Consider the following 21,144-nt stretch of genomic DNA (forward strand, 5'->3'; position numbering starts at 1 on the left):
GTCTTCAGTGGAAAGAAGTGTTGGCACTTCCTTTCTGGGGTGTGCTCTCCCTTCAGCACCAGCCCTGGCTTGCCTGTTGGAATGGAAGGTGCACTGGTATATAACCCGGCCCTTACTGCCCATTGTGGAGAGCCTAATACTTATGATATGCCTCACCAGCTGCATGAACATCAGCAGCAGGAGTCTAGCTGCCTGGGAGCAGATGCACTTGTGGGAGAAAGGTTCCCTGTGTCCTCTCCCTCTTACATGCCCATAGTGGGGAACCAGAATCTGGCTCTAGTGGCTGAGGTTTGGGAAAGCATTAATTATAGCAACATATGTAACCGGCTGTGGGGAGAGGCCAGGAGAAATAGCCTATCTCTTGTAGGGGCTCTAAAAGAGCAATAGGAGAGCATTCAAGTCCCTACTTCACCTAATTTACTACTACCAGCAAGGATAATGCAGAGGGAAAAAATGTCAAGGTGAATCATTTTAATTAGGTTGTATTAATACTTAATAAAGTGCAATGCATAATAAATTGTGACCAGCCCACCCATCAGCGGTGCGAACTGTTCATGAATACTGAGAGGCAGTGAAAAAGAGATCAGAAAATTAGCAGACATTTTCCCCTAACACCATCCCTCCCCCCTACCAAACAACAAACCTCAACTCCTGGTGATTAAAAGACAAATCCTGTGCTACTCACTGCACCCATGGCCATAACAGGCCTTGAATACATGGGAACTAGTATAGTCCTGTATGAGGATTGCTGGATGTAGGAAGCCTGCTCCGGGGGCAATGTTCCAGCTGCATGGCCTGAAACACAGCTTGACAGGGGCTCCCTGTGCCCTGCTCAGAGGGAGCTATATAATCTGGGGAGGAAGGCACAACAGGAGCAAGAGATGCTGACCCCACCGGAAACAGTTGTAGCTGTAGTGCAAGGATGGGAGGATTTGTTCCCATATGGAGGTCCCAATTTCACAGCTCCATTGATTTCTTGTCTCATGAACATCTTGCGCAACAGCATGAATCAGTCTATATACAGGCACCCACATTAGATAACAGTGTTGCCCCTTTGGCCCAAGCAGTTAGGCAATACAGGGCCTTGCCGGGTTGTTTCTGTTAAGAGGAAAAAATGATTAAATTAGACAGTTATGCCATTGGGGCAATCCTGTTGATTCAAAAAGAATGTACACTGTTTTCTCTAAACACAGTGGGAACAAACAACAGGAGGTAGTTTCCTTGCTCACAATTTCCAAGCCTGCCTTTCTACTGTGCACTAAGGAGCTCTGTCTCTGTTCCTTCTCAGGGCCATGTTCATGATTGCTTTTCTGGTTGCTTTCATACAGACACACCAGCTGCAACCTAATCAGTGCACCAGTCCCTGTGATTTCATTCAGTTCCCAGGGAAACTGCTTGGCTTGTATGAGTTAGCTGCTGATTGGCTTGCATGTCTAATGCCTTGGGCAGTGGCTTCTAGTGTGCCCAGCTATCTTACACCATAAATAACTTTAATTGCTTCCTCCATTTTGTTTGAATGAAGTGTGGCTAGCCCATCATCTTAAATGAGGTCTGTAATTGCCCATAGATTAGAGATGCACTTAAAGGCATCCATTAATATATTCCGGTATAACCACAGTCTGGAGTTTGGATGGACAGGGCTAGGACTTGACTGCCAATGCATTGGCACACTCACTTTTAGCAACCTCCAACTTTTCAATCAAGGAGAATAGCCTCTACTTAATAAAGGGGGAGCTTTTTTCTTACCTGTTGATCCCTTATTCATAAATATATAGCTTTTCAGCTTCCTAGTGATGCTGTTAAAATTATTTAATGTTCTATGATGCTAGAATGAAAGAATTTCATCCAACCCTAAAACTCTGTAAAATTGATAGCTAGGTTACAATCCTGTCTCAAGGATGTACTACTTACTGTTTTGTACCTGTTTAACCTTAGTGAAAACTCTATATGGGCAGCCCGTGGGACATCGTCCCTTTATACTATGTCCCTAGTAATCCAATCTGACTTTGATTAAAGTTAATAGAAGTACTCCTTTTAGCTTCAGTTGGAATTTGAGTCCTCCCACTCATGATCACCCAAATCCTAGTGCAACATACACAACATACCTCAGTGCAACAGACAACATAAGCAAACAAATTGCATGAAATCCTGCCCCTCCTGAAGTCAATGAGAGTTTTGCCTTTGATTTCAAATAGGACCAGAATCTCACCTATTGTCTCTTAGGGCCAGAATTTTAAAGGTATACAGATAGGTGCCTTGTGAGATGTTCAAAAGCACCTAGGCGCCTAACTCTCAGGTAGCTTTCTGCATCTTTAGGCACTAATTGGAAAAATCTTGCCTTTAGATGACATGTAATATTGAAATTCTTGTAATTTTTTAATCACCTACCTGATAAACATATTTATGGAAGTTTCATTACCTAAAATCTTATAAATAGAACTGGTGACTCCTGATGACCATCATGTCTCCAAAAACTGTCTGCCTCGCAGAAGGAATTATAATAGGCTTTTGTTAATTAGTTAGTTACCTCCTTAGATTCATGAAAGTGCACTTGGATATTTGAAATCTGATGCGAATGACTGAGGGAAATCTGGTTACAGCAACTGATGATCTTTTGGTTGCCTCTGATGGAAAGGCCAAATTTGTTCTTAGGTATACTTAAATTTATGCACATAGGGCAAAGTTGACCTCTTGGTAAAGAACCAGCACAAAGTCTATGCACTATTTATGTCCCACTTAAGCCCTATTTTGAGGCAGTAAGGGATGCATAGATCTTCTGCTGATCCTCTGCACATTTGTGAATTTCACCCATATAGTCTAGAGGACAAGTGAGTATATCTGCCATACTGCTTAAAGGTAAAGACCCATCTCTCATAAAGACCAGAGCTGTAGCTCACGAAATCTTATGCTCAAATAAATTGGTTAGTCTCTAAGGTGCCACAAGTACTCCTTTTCTTTTTGCGGATACAGACTAACACGGCTGCTACTCTGAAACTTGTCATTATGCAAGGCACTGAATTTAGCCGTATGGAGTGGAAATCCATCAACTTCATGAAAAAACTCATACAGATACAGACAGACATCTTCCTTTCCAAATGCAAACAGATGGACATCATACCAGAAGGACTGAAGGTAAAAAATCCATTACAATCTACATACTACACAGACTATGCTGACTGCTTGTGCCACACGCTCTCAAAGAAACTGTGGAACCACCTGATCAACATTCTATACAGCAAACAGGGAAAGATGAAGAATGAGCTCTCAAAACTGGATACTCTCATAAAAAAACAACCTTCCACACAAACTTCCTCGTGGCTGGACTTTACAAAAACTAGATAAGCCATTTACAGCACACACTTTGCTTCTCTACAAAAGAAAAAGGACACTAAACTACTACATGCCATAAGGGGCCACAACAGCGGTTCCCTTAACCCACCCAGCAATATTGTTAATCTATCCAGCTATACTCTTAGCCCAGCAGAAGAATCTGTCCTATCTTGGGGCCTCTCCTTCTGCCCCTCCACCCCCATGAACATGATACAGTTCTGCGGTGACCTAGAATTCTATTTTCAACGTCTCTGACTCAAGGAATATTTCCAGCACACCTCTGAACAGCATACTAACCCACAGAGATCTTCCTACCAACACTACAAAAAGAAAGATTCTGGATGGACTCCTCCTGAAGGTCGAAACAACAGGCTGGACTTCTACATAGAGTGCTTCCGCTGATGTGCACGGGCTGAAATTGTGGAAAAGCAGCATCACTTGCCCCATAACCTCAGCCATGCAGAACACAATGCCATCCACAGCCTCAGAAACAACTCTGACATCATAATAAAAAAGGATGACAAAGGAGGTGCTGTTGTCATCATGAATAGGTCGGAATATGAACAAGAAGCTGCTAGGCAGCTCTCCAACACCACATTCTATAAGCCATTACCCTCTGATCCCACTGAGGGTTACCAAAAGAAACTACACCATCTGCTCAAGAAACTCCCTGAAAAAGCACAGGAACAAATCCTCACAGACACACCCCTAGACCCCCAGCCAGGGGTATTCTATCTGCTACCCAAGATCCATAAACCTGGAAATCCTGGACACCCCATCAGGCATTGGCACCCTGACAGCAGGACTGTCTGGCTATGTAGACTCCCTCCTCAGGCCCTACGCTACCAGCACTCCCAGCAATCTTCGAGAGACCACTGACTTCCTGAGAAAACTACAATCCATTGGTGATCTTCCTGAAAACACCATCCTGGCCACTATGGATGTAGAAGCCCTCTACACCAACATTCAACACAAAGATGGACTACAAGCCGTCAGGAACAGTATCCCCAATAATGTCATGGCAAACCTGGTGGCTGAACTTTGTGACTTTGTCCTCACCCATAACTATTTCACATTTGGGGACAATGTATACCTCCAAATTAGCGGCACTGCTATGGGTACCCGCATGGCCCCACAGTATGCCAACATTTTTATGGCGGACTTAGAACAACGCTTCCTCAGCTCTCGTCCCCTAATGCCCCTACTCTACTTGCACTACATTGATGACATCTTCATCATTTGGACCCATGGAAAAGAAGCCCTTGAGGAATTCGACCATGATTTCAACAATTTCCATCCCACCATCAACCTCAGCCTGGACCAGTCCACACAAGAGATCCACTTCCTGGACACTACAGTGCTAATAAGCAATGGTCACATAAACACTACCCTATACCGGAAACCTACTGACCGCTATACTTACCTACATGTCTCCAGTTTTCATCCAGACCACACCACACGATCCATTGTCTACAGCCAAGCTCTACGATACAACCGCATTTGCTCCAACCCCTCAGACAGAGACAAACACCTACAAGATCTCTATCAAGCATTCTTACAACTACAGTACCCACCTGCTGAAGTGAAGAAACAGATTGACAGAGCCAGAAGAGTACCCAGAAGTTACCTATTACAGGACAGGCCCAACAAAGAAAATAAAAGAATGCCACTAACTGTCACCTTCAGCCCCCAACTAAAACCTCTCCAGTGCATCACCAAGGATCTACAACCTATCCTGAAGGACGACCCATCACTCTCACAGATCTTGGGAGACAGGCCAGTCCTTGCTTACAGACAGCCCCCCAGCCTGAAGCGAATACTTACCAGCAACCACACAACAAAAACACGAACCCAGGAACCTATCCTTGCAACAAAGCCCGTTGCCAACTGTGTCCACATATCTATTCAGGGGACACCATCATAGGGCCTAATCACATCAGCCACACTATCAGAGGCTCATTCACCTGCACATCTACCAATGTGATATATGCCATCATGTGCCAGCAATGCCCCTCTGCCATGTACATTGGCCAAACCAGACAGTCTCTACATAAAAGAATAAATGGACACAAATCAGATGTCAAGAATTATAACATTCAAAAACCAGTCGGAGAACACTTCAACAAAAAAACTTCAAAAAAAGACTCCAACAAGAGACTGCTGAATTGGAATTAATTTGCAAACTGGACACCATTACATTAGGCTTGAATAAAGACTGGGAGTGGATGTGTCATTACACAAAGTAAAACTATTTCCCGATGTTTACTTTACCCCCCTACTGTTCCTCAGACGTTCTTGTCAACTGCTGGAAATGGTCCACCTTGATTATCACTACAAAAGGTGGGTTTTTTTCCCCCCCCTCTCTCCTGCTGGTAATAGCTCACCTTACTTGATCACTCTCGTTACAGTGTGTATGGTAAAACCCATTGTTTCATGTTCTCTGTGTATATAAAATCTCCCCACTGTATTTTCCACTGCATGCATCCGATGAAGTGAGCTGTAGCTTACGAAAGCTTATGCTCAAATAAATTTGTTAGTCTCTAAGGCGCCACAAGTTCTCCTTTTCTTTCTGAGATTTTCAGATTCCTTTGAAACCCAAATTTTAGCTCTTGTGGTTTACTCTTCTTCAGGGGTGAAAGTAAGTCTTGGGACTTACCGGTACGGGGCTGGGCTGGGGCCGGCTGGGGCCTCCGGAAGGGGTGGGGCCTTGGGCGGAAGGGGCAGGGCTGGGGGAGGTCAGAACCAGCCCCAGCCCACCCTGTACCGGCAAGTGCCTCCTTCTCCCTCGCCGGGATAAAAGTGGCAGCCAGGGCCTCTGGCAGCGGTTTAAAGGGCCCTGGGCGGTAGCGGCAGCCAGAGCCCTGGGCCCTTTAAATCGTCCCCAGAGCCCCGCCGCTGCTTCCCCAGGGCTCTGGCAGCAGGGTTCCGGGGACGGGGCTCCGGTTGCTACTACCGCCCCGGGCCCTTTAAGTCGTCCCCGGAGCCTGCCGGAGCCCTGGGGAAGCGGTAGCAGGGCTCCGGGGACGATTTAAAGGGCCCAGGGCTCGGCCGCCGCTACTGCCCTGGGCCCTTTAAATCGCCGCCCCAGCCCAGCTGCCGCTACCCCAGGGCTCCGGCAGTGGGGTTCTGGCAGCAATTTAAAGCGCCGGGGGCTTCAGCTGCTGCTGGGAGCCGCAGGCCCTTTAAATTGGGCCTGGGGAAGCCGATCCACCCCGGTACGGCGCACCGGGGCATACCAGCTTACTTTCACCTCTGCTCTTCTTTGTAATTAGATGTATAGTGATCTGTTATAAGAATGACACTAGCCTTTCCCTTTATCTCAACTACCAGGCTGCCATTAGCATCCAATTGGAAATACTGTACAACTTATTTTAGGAGTTAAAATTGTTTTTAAAAAACAAAAGTAACAGTTTTATGACAAACCTCCAGCCTGAGATTCAACAACACAGGATTCTCTCCCAAACCTGCAGCCTTGAGTTACTGGATCCTATATAATACTAGTCCCTATATAAAACTGGGGTAAATAATAATCAATGTGATTGTCCCTTGGTTTTTGCCTATCATGGAATTCTGCCTTACAAATACAATAGACTTTATCCCATTCTTTCTTTCTCTTCAACCCAGACTTTACAGGGGGGGTTTCCCAACAGCTCCAAATTCAAAGCAGTTTAATATTTATTTGTCAGTTACTTCACGTGCAGCTCTATGGAATACATGTATATAAAATTAGCTACAGAGATAAAGATAAGGAAACATTTTACTGGAGATGCCAGAAAGACATCTAGCTGATGAAATTGTGAAGCATTTAAAAATGTTAGGGATCTCATAATGCAACATTAAAAAAACATAGACATAGATTCTAGGCAAGAGATGCTAATGAATTCCTTACAGGTAGAGAAAATTGTTTTATCCTTAGTCTCCATTGCAGCCACTTGAATCTTGTTTATTTTCATATCACATATTTCCCCCTCCCCTCATTGTAATCCTCTTCTTGTATCACATTCATTTTGATCCCCACCTGCCACCTTCTACACCATAGCTGCTCTCAATAATCCCTATGTTTCTCCTCTGTCAATAATGTTGAAGGGACTCTATCAAGGCATTTTAGGGCCTTTGTTTCACTGACCTTTCAAAGGGGTTGTTGTAGTTGTAAGAGACTCACTTATGCCTCTTAAATGATCATTTAAAAATTGATGTTGCAGGAATCTAGAATTTAAAACCACAGAGATGCAGTAAGGCTTTTGTGCTGGGCATCCAGCAGGTGCAACACAGGAGGTAAAGATGGTTTTAAATCATCATTGTGCCTTCCTGAATCTGAGTTGCTCCAGGAGCTGAAAATGACCCTTGGTATAAATTAGAGCAGGCCCAAGGTTGAAGGCTACCCACAAGCTCTCTGTAGCCCAGATTTTTTGTAGTGATGTGTACTACAGAGACCCTCCATCCAAGTGCCTCCACCACCATGGCGTCTTGCAAGGGGTACAGCTGATAACAGTGGCCTTATGCTGTGTCTGCACAAGGGAAATTCTTTCCCAGCCCCTTGCAGCACGCCGCTGACACATGTAAGCCACCAATGTAACATATAGGGACTGGGATCAGGGTAGAATCTATCCCAGTGTTTCTAGCGGTAAATGTAGGAAAGAGAGGTCAGGACGCCTGGGACTCTGCCACTGACTTACTGTGTGGCATTGGGCAAATCCCTTAACGTCTGTGCAACTCAGACAAGCTACCTACTGATTGATCAATCAAAAACCTGTACCTACTGTTCCAGCCTAACCAGATTAGGAGACATTGTTAAAACTGAAGGTAGGACTTCTTAGGAGGGAGGCCATGTAACATTTCCTTTTAAGTATATTAGTATCACTTTCTGTTTGTGTTTTGTGTTTGTGGCTGTATGATGATTTGAAAATCAATAAAATGTTTCAACAGGAAAGAATCTAATTTCCGGTTACTACATCTAATTACAAAGAAGAGTAAATCACTCAGGGTGAAAAACAACCCTATGCAAAGGGCCAGCACAAAACTAATTCATCACTAATGTCCCACTTGTGCTGTATTTTGAAGTTTTAAATCGTGCATACAGGTGGTGCTGACACTCTGTACAGGAGTGAATTGCAACTCATTTTAGGAGTTAAAATTGTTTTTAAAAAGCACTGCCAAAAGTTTCTGATAGTGCCAGCTTGACCATTTGGTGATGTAGAGCAGGACTCAGGGAATTTGCTCAGCTCTTGAATGTATGGCAAATTAGAGACTTGTAATGTGTTTTCTAAGAAATTGGTTAATTTAACTCAAGACAGATCCTGAGCTGAAAAATTCTAATCCAGGCATCTCCCACCTTTGGGATTTTTCAGATTCTTGATTTAATTTTGGCTCCTTACAGAGTTGGCGCCACAACAAAGTGCTCTTCAAATCCAAACTTCTAAAATGTTTAGGGGTGTCTAATGCTGGGGGGCTTGTTTTGGACCCATCTCTAAATTTAAGCATTTTTTAAAAAAACGGTTACATTAACTAAAAATTGTCTTTTTAAATTGCAGAAGTTACAGCAACTTTGAAAATCTCTGGTTTCTTATGTACTCAGATGGCGAGCTGAGTCCTTGAGTTTTATTCTGTCATTAGATTAGGCCTACTATCTGAAAATATTATTAAAATGTCAGTTCCTACCAAGGCCAGTCAGGGTGATGGAGATAGTGAAATAATGGCAGGTATTGCTTAATATTGCTTTGAAAATTCATTTTCCATACTCTTATTAAATCAATATTTATTTTAGCTCTCTAAAGTCTCTAGCCATCAATGCAGTTTTCCTTTAATAAAAAGTTCAAGGAGATGGACTTACATGCTATCTTTCAGACAAGTCTTTCTTTTGTATCATCAAACCAGCAAGGGACAGGAGAAGAGAACTGTATTTTTTAAAAGACTAGAAAATTCAAAACTTTTGAAAGCAACCTATCAGTTTATTAGCAACCGGGTCCTTGCCTGAGGTCTAATGTGATCATGTTGTAGGATTACAGTGGATTGCATGCTGAGAAGGTGCAGATAATGGTTTACCATTTGAAAATGACACTGTTTCTAATTAGCACAAGCTACCATTTTGGAGGGAGTCATAAAAGCTGAAAAGACTTCAGAAATTTCTCTTTTTTTGTTCTTGCTTTCTTGACCTGTGTGTGATTATCTCTGTACAAAAATATTTCAAAGTGGTGTTGGAGATCGCAGAAATGCAGAGACCGGAGGTTCCTTGGTACCAGTTTTGCAAATATGGCAAATAGTCATGCTTACTAACTGAGTCTTTTCCCCCCATAAATCTTTTCCTCTTCCAGGCTTCCACACCCAGCTCAATCCCATTCTATTATCTCAACTCTGACTTGGAGGCAACATGGGTAGATGTGAAAGATTATTTAAGTCCCCAGGCCACTTAAATCCATTGGCTTCTCTCCTGCGACTACAAACATAGGGCGCACTTAATGCCAGTTGTGATGCATTTTTGTGACAGGAGAGCCTGCTGACCAGAAAACAGATTGAGGTCACCATTTGACTACCAAAAACTGATGGTTATTTTCTATCATATCTGAATAAACTGTTGGTGTTTGTCTACTAATCATGCACTAGTTCTGCACAGATTAATGCTAAAATCAATGGGGAGTGAGAAAGCAGAACTAGTTTTGCTCTCTCTCTTAAACAACAGAAGGAAGCAAACTTAAACACTGAGAGGTTTCTTCCCATCCCATTGTTGTTTAAGCTCCCTGATGATCTCCTCCAACCATTGGCTGGATGATGATGTTTTCTAAGTCCAAGGTTTTTTTTGTTTGTTTGTTTGTTTTTGTGGTACAAGGATCTTAGAAACAAATACTACCATCTACAATATGTATGGTATGAAGTAATCCTCCACTGGCTCATGGAGTTTTTCCGATCCTAATTTCTGTCATTCAGATGATTCACAGAAGGAAAAGCTGTCCCTTGCAATATTCCAGTGAAATACTATATACCCTTATCATGGACCAGATTCAACTCCTATTGATGTCAATGGAAATACTCCCAATTGTTTTAGCTGGAGTTGGACTGAGTCCATGTCACCAACCCAGGGTGAGAGTTTCCCATGTTACTACAGTTGAGCACTGAGGTTGATGAAGAATCTTGGGCTGCATCTGCTACAAACTCTTGTCTTTAACCCACTGATTACAGCAAATTCATAGGGTAAGAAACATTCCCCCAATTTCTGGCCTTAAGAATTAACATACATTGACAGAGCTGTGTGGGAAGCTTGCAAATTTTACTTTTGAGAACACTGAATTCACTCATAAATATTTAAAAGTGAATAACAAATGATTATATATTATATTTTCCAGGGGACAGAAAAATGTTTGCAGCAAAGAATAGGGGGAAAATGTTATTTACTGGGTACAGTTTAGCAAGACTTTAGGAAGGGCACAGAGTAAGATTTAAAGGTGATTGTCAGAAAGTAGCAGGTAATGTCTTCAGTGCTTTAATTAACTTTATTCAAAGTCTCTTTCATTATTCAGATCTCTGGCCATGAAAGAATTTTTGGTCCGCGCCTGAATGTGTGGAAAGAAATTCTGGACTCTGAATCAATCAGTCATTACTGTCCAGTACCATTCTCATCTTTGAGGGTAAGTAGCTTTTTGTGCTATGATCGGCCAGCTGTTGTTGTTTTTTAGTGTCACCAGTGCTGCTGGATTGCCAGCCATGTCTATAAGGCCCTTCAGTGCCCTTTGTATAATTTAGACACATTCTGTTTAGAGACAATCCTGTTGATAGGATAAAATTCACCTGCATACACAGGGCCACCACAAAGCATGTGCACCAGTTAAGTCCCACTTAAACCCTCCAAGTATGGCTTATATGTTACATAGATCTTGTGCTAACTAACCTACACAGGGGCCATTGTTGCCCATAATGAATAAGAAGCAGCTGTAGAAGTAAAGATCTAGAACTTGTATCCAGAAAGATACTTTGAAGTTATGTCAAGCATGGAAAGTTACAGCCAAACAGGAATTGGCCACAACACTTATGGGGGCTGAGTAGCACCTCCCTGCATGCGCTCACTCACCAGTGCAGACTGTGGCCCTTTATCACGGGATGACATAAATACAATATTATCCTGGAAGAGTGCGCTACCCTGTCCTGAGAGACTAATATGATGCATCCAGACAACATTCCATTCATTTGAATGAAAGCTGCTGAGAGGATACGGGCCGATTCTGGAAGCAGCAAATGTGTTGTGGCCAATTCCTGTTTGGCTCTAACTTTCCATGCTTGACATAACTTCAAAGTAGTTTGGTGGGCTTTCTTTTCAGCTGGTTTTGAGTTATCTCCCTCTCTGGGGGCGGAGGAGAAAAATATTTCTCACTTTGAGCAAAAAGTAATTACATCTGTGTTTGTGTGTATACATGCTCACACAAGAAACCTATGTGATAAATTGCAGAATCATGCACCATTGGTCATCACACCTTGCATTCTGCCCACTAATCCATCTCTCTGGACTTTTTCTTACATTCCAACCCCTTGAGCAGCTTCAAAAAGCTGGCAACTCACTCTGGCAAGGAAATGTTCCTTTTCCTCAAATGTGACTCCTCCCTCACTCTGGGTGGTGTTCCCTCCCTTTATGGTTAATAAGAGTGTGTTTTATTTAAATGAAAAAACAAATAGATTTTCCTTTCCTAACTCTCTCATCCTTTCTGCAAGGTCAGACATCTCAACAACAAGGGGTTTATGTTAATAAGGCACAATACAGAAGAGACTTTATCCCATAGCTGGGGAGCAGGGTCATGGGCCGCTCCACATGGCTCCCGGAAGCAGTGGCATGGCCCCCCTATGGTTCATACATGTAGGAGCAGCCAGGGGCTCTGCTCTGCACACTGCCCCCGCCCCAAGCGCCACACCCGCAGCTCCCATTGGCCAGGAACCGTGGCCAGCGGGAGCTGCAGGTGCCATGACTCCACGTTGGAGCCGGAGAAGGGACATGCCACTGCTTCCAGGAGCCGCCTGGAGCCTGAACCCCTGAGCCTCCCCCCACACCCCTGCCCCAGCCCTGATCACCCTTCAAACCCCTTGGTCCCAGCCCAGAGCACCCTCCTGCACCCCAACCCCCTCATCCCCAGCCCCACCCCAGAGCCTGCACCCACAGCCAGAACCCGCACCCCTGCCCCAGCCCTGATCCCCCTCCAAACACCTCCGTCTCAGCCCGGAGCACCATCCTACACCCCAAACTCCTCATCCCCTGCCTCAGTCTGGAGCCCGCTCCCGCACCCCGAACTCCTCATTTCTGGCCCCACCCTGCTCCCCCAATCAGAGCCCTCACCCCCTCCCGCACCCCAACCCCAATTTTGTGAGTATTCATGGCCTGCCATACAATTTCTATTCCCAGATGTGGCCCTCAGGCCAAAAAGTTTGCTCACTCTGGCCTAGAAGCTGGACATGCCGGCTGCTTCTGGGAGCCGCCTGAGGTAAGCGCCGCCCAGAGCCCATGCCTGCACCCCTCACCGGCTCTCGCACCCCAACTCTCTGCCCCAGCCCATACCCCCTCCCACACCCAAACTCCCTCCCGGAGCCTGCCCCCTGCCCCGTACCCCTGCCCCAGCCCTGAGTCTCCTCCCACATTCTGAGCCCCCCAACCCGGAGCCCCCCCGCATACCAAATCCTTCATCCCCGGCCCCACTCCAGAGCCCACACCTCCAGGCAGAGCCCTCACCCCTTCCACACCCCTGCCCCAGCCTGGTGCCCCCTCCCTCACCCTGAAACCCTCATTTCTGGCCCCACCCCAGAGCCCGCACCCCCAGCTGGAGCCTTTACTCCATCCCGCACCTCAACCCCCATGCCCCAGCCTGGTGAAAGTAAGTGAGGGTGGGCAAGAGTGAGTGATGGAGGGAGGGGGAATGGAGTGAGCGGCAGTCGGGCCTTGGAGAAGGGGTGGGACAGTGGGCAGGGCAAGGGTGTTCAGTTTTGTATAATTAGAAAGTTGGCAACCCTAGGGTTACCTGTGGCCAGAACAGAATTTTCTGTGATGTTACAATCAGGTGTCTTGTGATCTATTTTTCTGTGACATCACTTATTGGCTCATCTTTTACAGTAATCATGTGGTCTTATTGTCATAGGGTCAGTCTTAGGTCACCCACTCATGTCTAGTCTCCTTCAACCTGCATCATAGTGTGGCTAAGCTGAAATCTTACAGGCCTTAGCCTGTAGGCTGTGCTTTACTTGTCACTCCTAAATACTTGTCAATCTTCTACTTCTATAATCTTTTCATACTTATCCATACATCACACATTGATTACCTCTGAAATAATATGTGAGTTAACTACAGCAATAACTCAATTAAATGATAAAAAGAACTAATTGGCTACAAGGAATGAAAGTTAATTTCTAGAATTTTGCCAAGTTGCTTAATTTTCAGGAAAATTACAGACCTTACTGACAATAATAACAAAGTCACTGCAGGAGTACAGAGTCGAATTGTTTACATCCAAGTGGCACTGTTCATCTCTCTTACTGTATTGATTTTGTGCTATCAAAACCATGCCACTTCAGCAATTCATTCTGGCTTCTTCGAGTAGGCTGTTTCTGATAAAGGCAGATGACAGAGTAAATGTGCTGACTTATAATAATAAATAGAGTCATGTGGGGGACTGGGGTTGGTTGGTTTAGAGGAAACTGGATGCACTTAAAGAAAGCTTCAGTGCTCCTGTGGGAATTGAGGAATTAAAATTCAAATAGTACAATATGGCAGCTTAAGTTTACTCCAGGAAGAAAACTGTATACTGTTAAGTGTAGTTTGTGAGCAGACAGACATCCTGAATTCCTTGAATACCAAATCCATTGCAGGAATATTAGGATGCTAGGAGACCCTGACGACAAAAGAGCTAAACTTAAAAACTTGCTAATCTAGTCCAAAATAAAACTCCTTAATTGGATGTGGATGTAAAGGAGGGCCTTGTGTATGTGAAAAAGTGGTAGAGTTTCTCTCATAAAATCTTTCAGAGGGTCTTGGACTGAAGCTGTGACTGCCACACTGCCAGATTCCAGAAGCAGGGAGAGTTTTACAGGCAGCTTATAAGAAAATATCTGGTATTATAAACACATGATTTTTTCCCCATAGTTAAGGTGGAAATAAACTTCCCATTCTAAGCCTGATTTTTGGCATGCATAACCAGAACTTCACTATTATTATACCAATCCATCTGAAATGTTACATGGTACCCAAGGGAAGAATTTCTCCTTTGTTTGGAAAAGTTGGTTCAAGTTGAACAAGCTCTTTGGAGATAATTGGCTCAGTCCTCATCTTTGTCAAGTCTGTGCTCAATGGAGCTGAGAAGGAGAGGGGGAAAGGTGGCTTTCCCAAGAAGCACAACACACCCAGACCAGGACCAACAATTGAGCTCATGGGTTCAAAAACATAAGGTGGTTTTCAGTTTTTAAATTTTTTCTAATACTATTTTGGCTCCTCCTATCTCCACAATGGCTTGACCTACAAACTCCTTGTTTGTTTTACTATATTGACCGTGTTGAAGTGAAGTTCATTTCAGTGTGAGAAGGCTGGTGAGAGAATTATAAAGATATAAACAGGTGTTTTCAAATAAATACATCACACAACAGGACTCATGTGGTGGAGTTATACCCACTACTAATGTATATGTATAATAAAACTAGGGGCCTCATTCTCCACTGCCTTGTATAATTATTTACACCTGAGTAATTTAGATGTAAAAAGTTAATCAGAATGGTAGAATTTTACATCCATTTTGCAAAGAAGTAGGTGACTACTCATGGTGTAATGCAGTGGAGAATCACATCCTAGTTATATTGTATTAATTGGCTGAGCAAAGTGAGGCCTAATATGCAACTTGATGGCATTCCTCTGTTTATCTGTCAAAACTGTTTTAGTTCAATGGCTGAAAGCCCCATTGCTTGAGACAGTAGTTTGGAAATAAAGAGGACAAAGGACTCAAGAGGACACTGTAGGTAATAATCCTGCACTGGACCTCCGGGGACTGCCTAGATGGAATTTAATAGGTCTTTCCCTTCTCTACCTTCTGTGATTCTCTGCATGGATGCCAGCAGAGCCCTAAATTTGGTTGAAACATGTGACTCTGTTGCAAATTAATTCCACTTCACAGAAACATAATTGTCTTCACAGGTTGCTTCCCTTTTTCTAATCTCCTCCTCCTACAAAATTGGATTATTGAACTGGAAGCATTTTGGACACTGAAAGACTTAAAAGCTAATAGAGAGATGCAATGTAAAAGACTGTGTTCCCTTAGGAAATGATTGTGGAATGTGGTGAGATAATGTTAAAATTGGAAGAAAGTAAAAAATTTAAGCATTCAGGGACTTGAACCACTAGGCGCTTCTGCTGATTGCAGACTTGAACCATTAGGCACTGTCACCAACTCACAGACTCGAACCATTAGGGGGTATAGTGAGCTTGTGCTCTGACCAATAGAGGGTTGTCTCGTATATCACAAGGAGGAGACGATATCTACTGGCCTACATTAAAGTGACTAGTGATCTTGAGTTCCTTAACTTTTGAGTGCCCAACAGGAGACAACTTAAAGGGGTCTGATTATCAGTGTGTGGGTGCTTAGCATTTTCTGAAGATCTGGCCCTGTTAGGATATGTCTACACAGCACCCACACACACAAAACCCCCACCCTGCAGCAGCGAGTCCCAGAGCTTGGGTCTTCAGACTTGGGCTTGCACTGCAGCACTAAAAATAGCTGTGTAGACATTCTGGCTCAGGCTGGAGATTGGGCTCTAAAGCCCTGAGAGGGAGGTCCATTTCAGAGCCAGAGCTCCAGTCCACGCTGGAATGTCTACACAGTTATTTTTAGCTCTGTAGCATAAGCCTGAGTCTGTAGATCTGGGTTCTGATACTCACTGCCATGAGGCTTATTTTTGCTGTGTAGATGTACCCTTAAGTTGCTAAAGTTAAGCCCCGAAAAACTGAGAAGCCTCAAATCGCTAGTCACTTTTGAAAATTTAAGCATGGGTGGTGCATGACTCCCCCATTCAGGGAGGCTAGCCCCTACCCTGCAACTTCCACTCGAGAACCACCCCCACCTTGCCCTAGGCCCCACTCCCATTCCTCCCCACTCTCGCCTGCTGGGTCCAGAGGAGCCCTGAGCCTCCCACCATGGCTGGAGGAGGCCTGGCCTGCCTGCTCAAGCCACCCTGAGCCCCGACCACCTGGAGGAGCTCAGAGCCCTGGCCGCCTGGAGGAGCTCAGAGCCCCGCCATGGCAGAGAGCATTTGAGGAGGTTTAGCCTCCCCCAGCCTCCATTACACACTGCCCATGAATTTAAGTGATTTATTAATAGAAATGTTTTCAATATTAAAAATAAATATTTCTTCTAAGAATTCACCTGCAGAGTTGGGAACCCAACCCACAACAGCCTTGGGATAGTGCATGAGAACCAGAGACTGAAACTGATCCATCTACTTTCACTGCCCAAGCTTATGGAAGTGCCAAAGTCAGCAGATATCAGTTCACTAATGGTGAAACACAAACCCAATCTTTATATATATATTTTTCAGTTTTATTTGTTTGTGGGATTTACATGGTTAATTGATTTTAAATGTGATTTTCATCTTGTCATTTTTCGTCTTGTGCACCTTTACTGCATTGTACACTTTTGTTTCTGAGGTTTGCTGCTAAGTAATTGAAAAATTGGTGGTCATTGCCTTTGGATAATAGTCTCTTGATGTGACATAAGTGCCTTGGCAAAGCTGAGATTTATTTCCAAATCAGGGCAGGTTTATCTGTGACTATGGCCTTACGATATGTTAATAGTAACATATTGCATTTGCAAAATATAGCACCTTTTGTGTGAGAATCTCAAAGTATTTCACAAACAAGTCTCACAACACCCTTTTCAGTCTCATATGTATTATCCTCCTTTTATAGATGGGGAAATTGAGAGACAGAAAAGTTAAATGACTTGCCCAAGATCACATAGTGAGTCAGGGGCAGAATTAACAACAAAACTCAGGAGTCCTAATTCTCAGTCCACTGCTCTAACTACTAAACAACAAACACACTGTCACTATTGAACAATAGATGAAATAACAGTGAATATTAGCGTTGGGAAAAGATGACTGATGATGGGCATAGATAATGGGAGCAATATGCCCAAATCTTGAATAAACCTGGTGATTACTTAAAGGATAAAACTTAACATGAACTTTTTCTCCATTACCTCTTGAAACTGAAAGATCACCTCTGAGAACTCTGGATGTTGACTCCCTTCCATGTAAATAAGGCAAAAGTACACTCAAAGAAATTAGGACTTATCACAAACAAAGTGAAAGCACTGTTTGTTGTATTATTCTGTATATGCCAATCAGTGACTTAAAATCAGTTGCCACAAGATAGAGTGTCGTTGCACATATTTCAAAAATAAAAATCTTAAACATATGGACATGAAAAATATACTGTGCTGTCTGTGCAGCTTTAGCAGGTAGAATGGCTACTTTAATTAGTAAGAATGTATCTCTGCAAGTCAAGCATAAAAATGCAATTCCCAGTGGCATTCCTTGTATTAAATTTTCATACGGGCCATTCAATATTAACAAAACATAGCTACAGTAAAATAGAGGAAACATCCATTTGTTCATATTCCCTCAGCTATATAGTACATTATTCTATAAATTAGATCAAAGCTTTCTTTTCTAATTCAGCTGTGCATGGAATGGTCCCTCCTGACTACTCAGGCTGGCAGAAAATGTGGCCAGAGGGTACCAAATTCAGATATCCTTTTCCTGTTGGAGTCCAGTGTGTATCTTGCCAAAGCACAACATACCTCTTTTTGAGTCATTGTGAGACTGTAAGAGTATTATTTAATACCCATTCTGCTGCTCTTCATTTGGAGGAATGGGGTATGTGGGAGGAGGTTGTACTCTCTTCTATGACAAATTTATCAGTTTAATGTGTGATGAAGGAAGTTTGATCTCTGAATAATCCACAAAAGGTTATTCTGCTGGAAGGTGGTAAATGGATCCAGCCTAAAGACAGTTTTGCTGAGAGCCTGGCAGCTTCCATAGAAGGGATGAATTGACTGAGACAGGACAGACATGAACAAAAATCTGGACTGGGTTCATAAAAGGAAAACACCTAGTTTGAACCAGCAGAAAGATATATAGAGTCTTGTGTATGTATGAGGGTTTAGGTATTGGTTGATTAGTGTTGCATTAAGTAATCAGCAATACTTAAGGAGTATAAAGAAAAGGAGTACTTGTGGCACCTTAGAGACTAACAAATTTATAGTATAGTTTCTCAATACATTAGTCTCATTTCTTTAACCATTTGCAAAGAAAGAGTTGGATGAAAGATTCCAAGAAACTGCTGAAAAATCCCCTTTCGGGGGGTGGGGGGGGTCTTGCAACAAGTAAAATGCTTTAGGTGTCACCTTCCTAAAATGCAGGAATCAGAATTTGATCTCATGGGGTTCTGAGTGCCCTTTGGGTCATGGTGAAATGTGCATCTCTTCAAATTTGATTAGGGGAAGGTAAGAACAAAAATTAACAAACATTTTAGTGATTGACTTGTGACTATGTGTCTCCTTTGGGGCAATCACAGTTCCCTGCCAGTCCCACACTATGAGGACAGAGAACATCGCCTAGGCTTGGAAACACCAGAGAAGTATATGATTGGGGACATCATGTAGGAAGAAGACAGGTGTTTATGTAAATGGGTGCAAGGTGAGATGTTTACCTGGCAGACACTGCTTTCCTTGTGGATCTAGGCAAATCTGTCAGCAGGGTAGCTACATGTGACACATGAGTCAGAGCAGCTGCTATCTTCACAAATAATATGCCCTTTGGCCCCAATTCAGCATTTAATCAGGTGAGAAATCCATCCCTACTCAGCAAAGCACTTAGGTAGGTGGATGGGAATAGGGAGACTTTGTGCTCCATTTCTTTGCTGAATCAAGGCATTGATGAAGATCAAAGATAATTAAGAAAATTGTAGTGACAAACCTGTCAGACCCCCCTTTTGCCTAGACAATTAGTGGTGCCTTGCCAACCTCCAAGACTTGGCCCTCCTCCTGCTTCCCTCTAACGGCTTAGAACTGCAGCCAGCACAAACTGCATGCAAATCCTGTCAGCTTTACTTTGTTTCAAGGGAATATAAGAAAGGTTTCTGGTTAATTGCCAGAGGCCTAACTTTAAAGGAGCAATGGCAGCCTGGACTGTATTTTCCTGGTGCCCTGATCCTGAAAGAGGTCTTTAGATGCTATTACAATGCAGATTTATAATAATGCTTCAATTCTAGAAAACAGTAATTTCATATCAGAGATCTAGTGCTTTCTCTGTGACTTCATTCACTGGATGTTGCTAAGCAATGAATGCTGCTCTGACGCAGATACACACAGAAACATACACCGAGCTTGGGATGACCAACTAGGGAAGGGGGCAGGCATGCAGAGAACTGAGTTACCTGTGCTTAGCCAGATATGTCAGAAAAGTCCATGTAAATTTTCTGGTGGTCTAGGACTGGGTCGGAGTGTCTATTACAGTGGTGGGCACACCAAGACTGTTTGTTTACAGTTGCACGGCTGCCCACAGCTCCCATTGGCTGGGAACGGCAAACCGAGGCCACTGGGAGCTGTGGGCGACGGTGCGAATGTAAATAAACAGTCTGGCGGCCCACCAGCAGATTACCCTGATGGACTGTGTGCGGCCCACGGGCAGCAGGTTGCTCACCACTGGTCTATTAGGTGAAAATTAGCATATGCAAACAGGCAATTTTTAAATACCATGGGAGAATGGTAGAAACCACAGAGTTGGGGAAGTTTCAAAGGCACAATTGGCAATTAGGCACCTAACTCCCACTGAAAGTCATTATCATTTGTGCCTTTGAAAATATTCCAGGAATGGCAAAAGCAACAGTTTCTGGGGTAGGCTCAGGTGATGAGAGAGATGGCAGAGAGAATGAGGGAGGGGAAAAAGAAGGAGTCCATCTACACAGACCCAGAACTGATTCCATATTAATAGCACTGACATCCTTCCCCTTTCCCTTCAGTGAAAAGATGCTTGGCAAGTACTCCAGGCACCTTGGGCAGCCTTAAGCAGAAACTGTGGGCTCTCATTGCTGCAGAGGACAATGGCAAGACAGCAGAGAAGATGAAGATAAAATAAAGGGATATCCATAATGTCAGAGTTCAGGGCAACTGCACCTTTGTTTCCCCATAGTGGTTCAGCAAGGGCACCCACTCTCAGGCTTCTGGCCCCTAGCTATTGCCTTTCTTGGGTGGAGACCTGTCTCTCTCTTCTAACTGGGGTATTTCCAAGCTGAATAGTTCCCTGCCTTCACTATGACTTTTCCCAGCAAAAGACAGACTGCCTAAGCAGGCCTGTTTTCTCAGGGACGGCACACAGTGTGATTGCCACAATTATAAGTTATCACACAGTTGTTTCTAAGCAAGCAGATTTATAATTAAGATAGAATTACAGAGAAAACATTAAAAACTATAAAAGAACCTACATGCATGCTAATAAGCTTACCAGAAATCACTCCCTTGCTTCAACAAGCGTTCTGGTTGATGATTACTCCTTCGAACCCTACACAAGGGTGTTCTCTGTGATTGTAAATTCATCACAGCTTCAGCTCAGAATGAGCACTTGGTTTTATGGGGCCTCAGTAGGACAAGGTCCTTCCAAGCTTTTCCTAAGGCAGGGGTGGGCAAACTTTTTGGCCTGAGGGCTGCATCGGGTTTCAGAAATTCTATGGAGGGCAGGTTAGGGGAGACTGTGCCTCCCGAAACAGCCAGGCGTGGCCTGGCCCCTGCCCCCTATCCCCCCCCCCACTTC

General features: G+C 43.8%; 1 long non-coding RNA gene across 1 annotated transcript in view; it reads right to left on the reverse strand.

Moving 5' to 3' along the window:
* LOC141989181 (uncharacterized) overlaps positions 1-20,863 on the reverse strand; it is a 32,486-nt gene extending 11,623 nt beyond the window's left edge. The window contains exon 1 of the long non-coding RNA XR_012639928.1: positions 20,839-20,863. This is a non-coding gene — a long non-coding RNA (uncharacterized LOC141989181). The remainder of the gene's footprint in view (positions 1-20,838) is intronic.
* Between the last annotated feature and the right edge of the window lie 281 nt (positions 20,864-21,144).

Source organism: Natator depressus, chromosome 6, assembly GCF_965152275.1.
Source record: "Natator depressus isolate rNatDep1 chromosome 6, rNatDep2.hap1, whole genome shotgun sequence".
Classification (NCBI taxonomy): Eukaryota; Metazoa; Chordata; order Testudines; family Cheloniidae; genus Natator; species Natator depressus.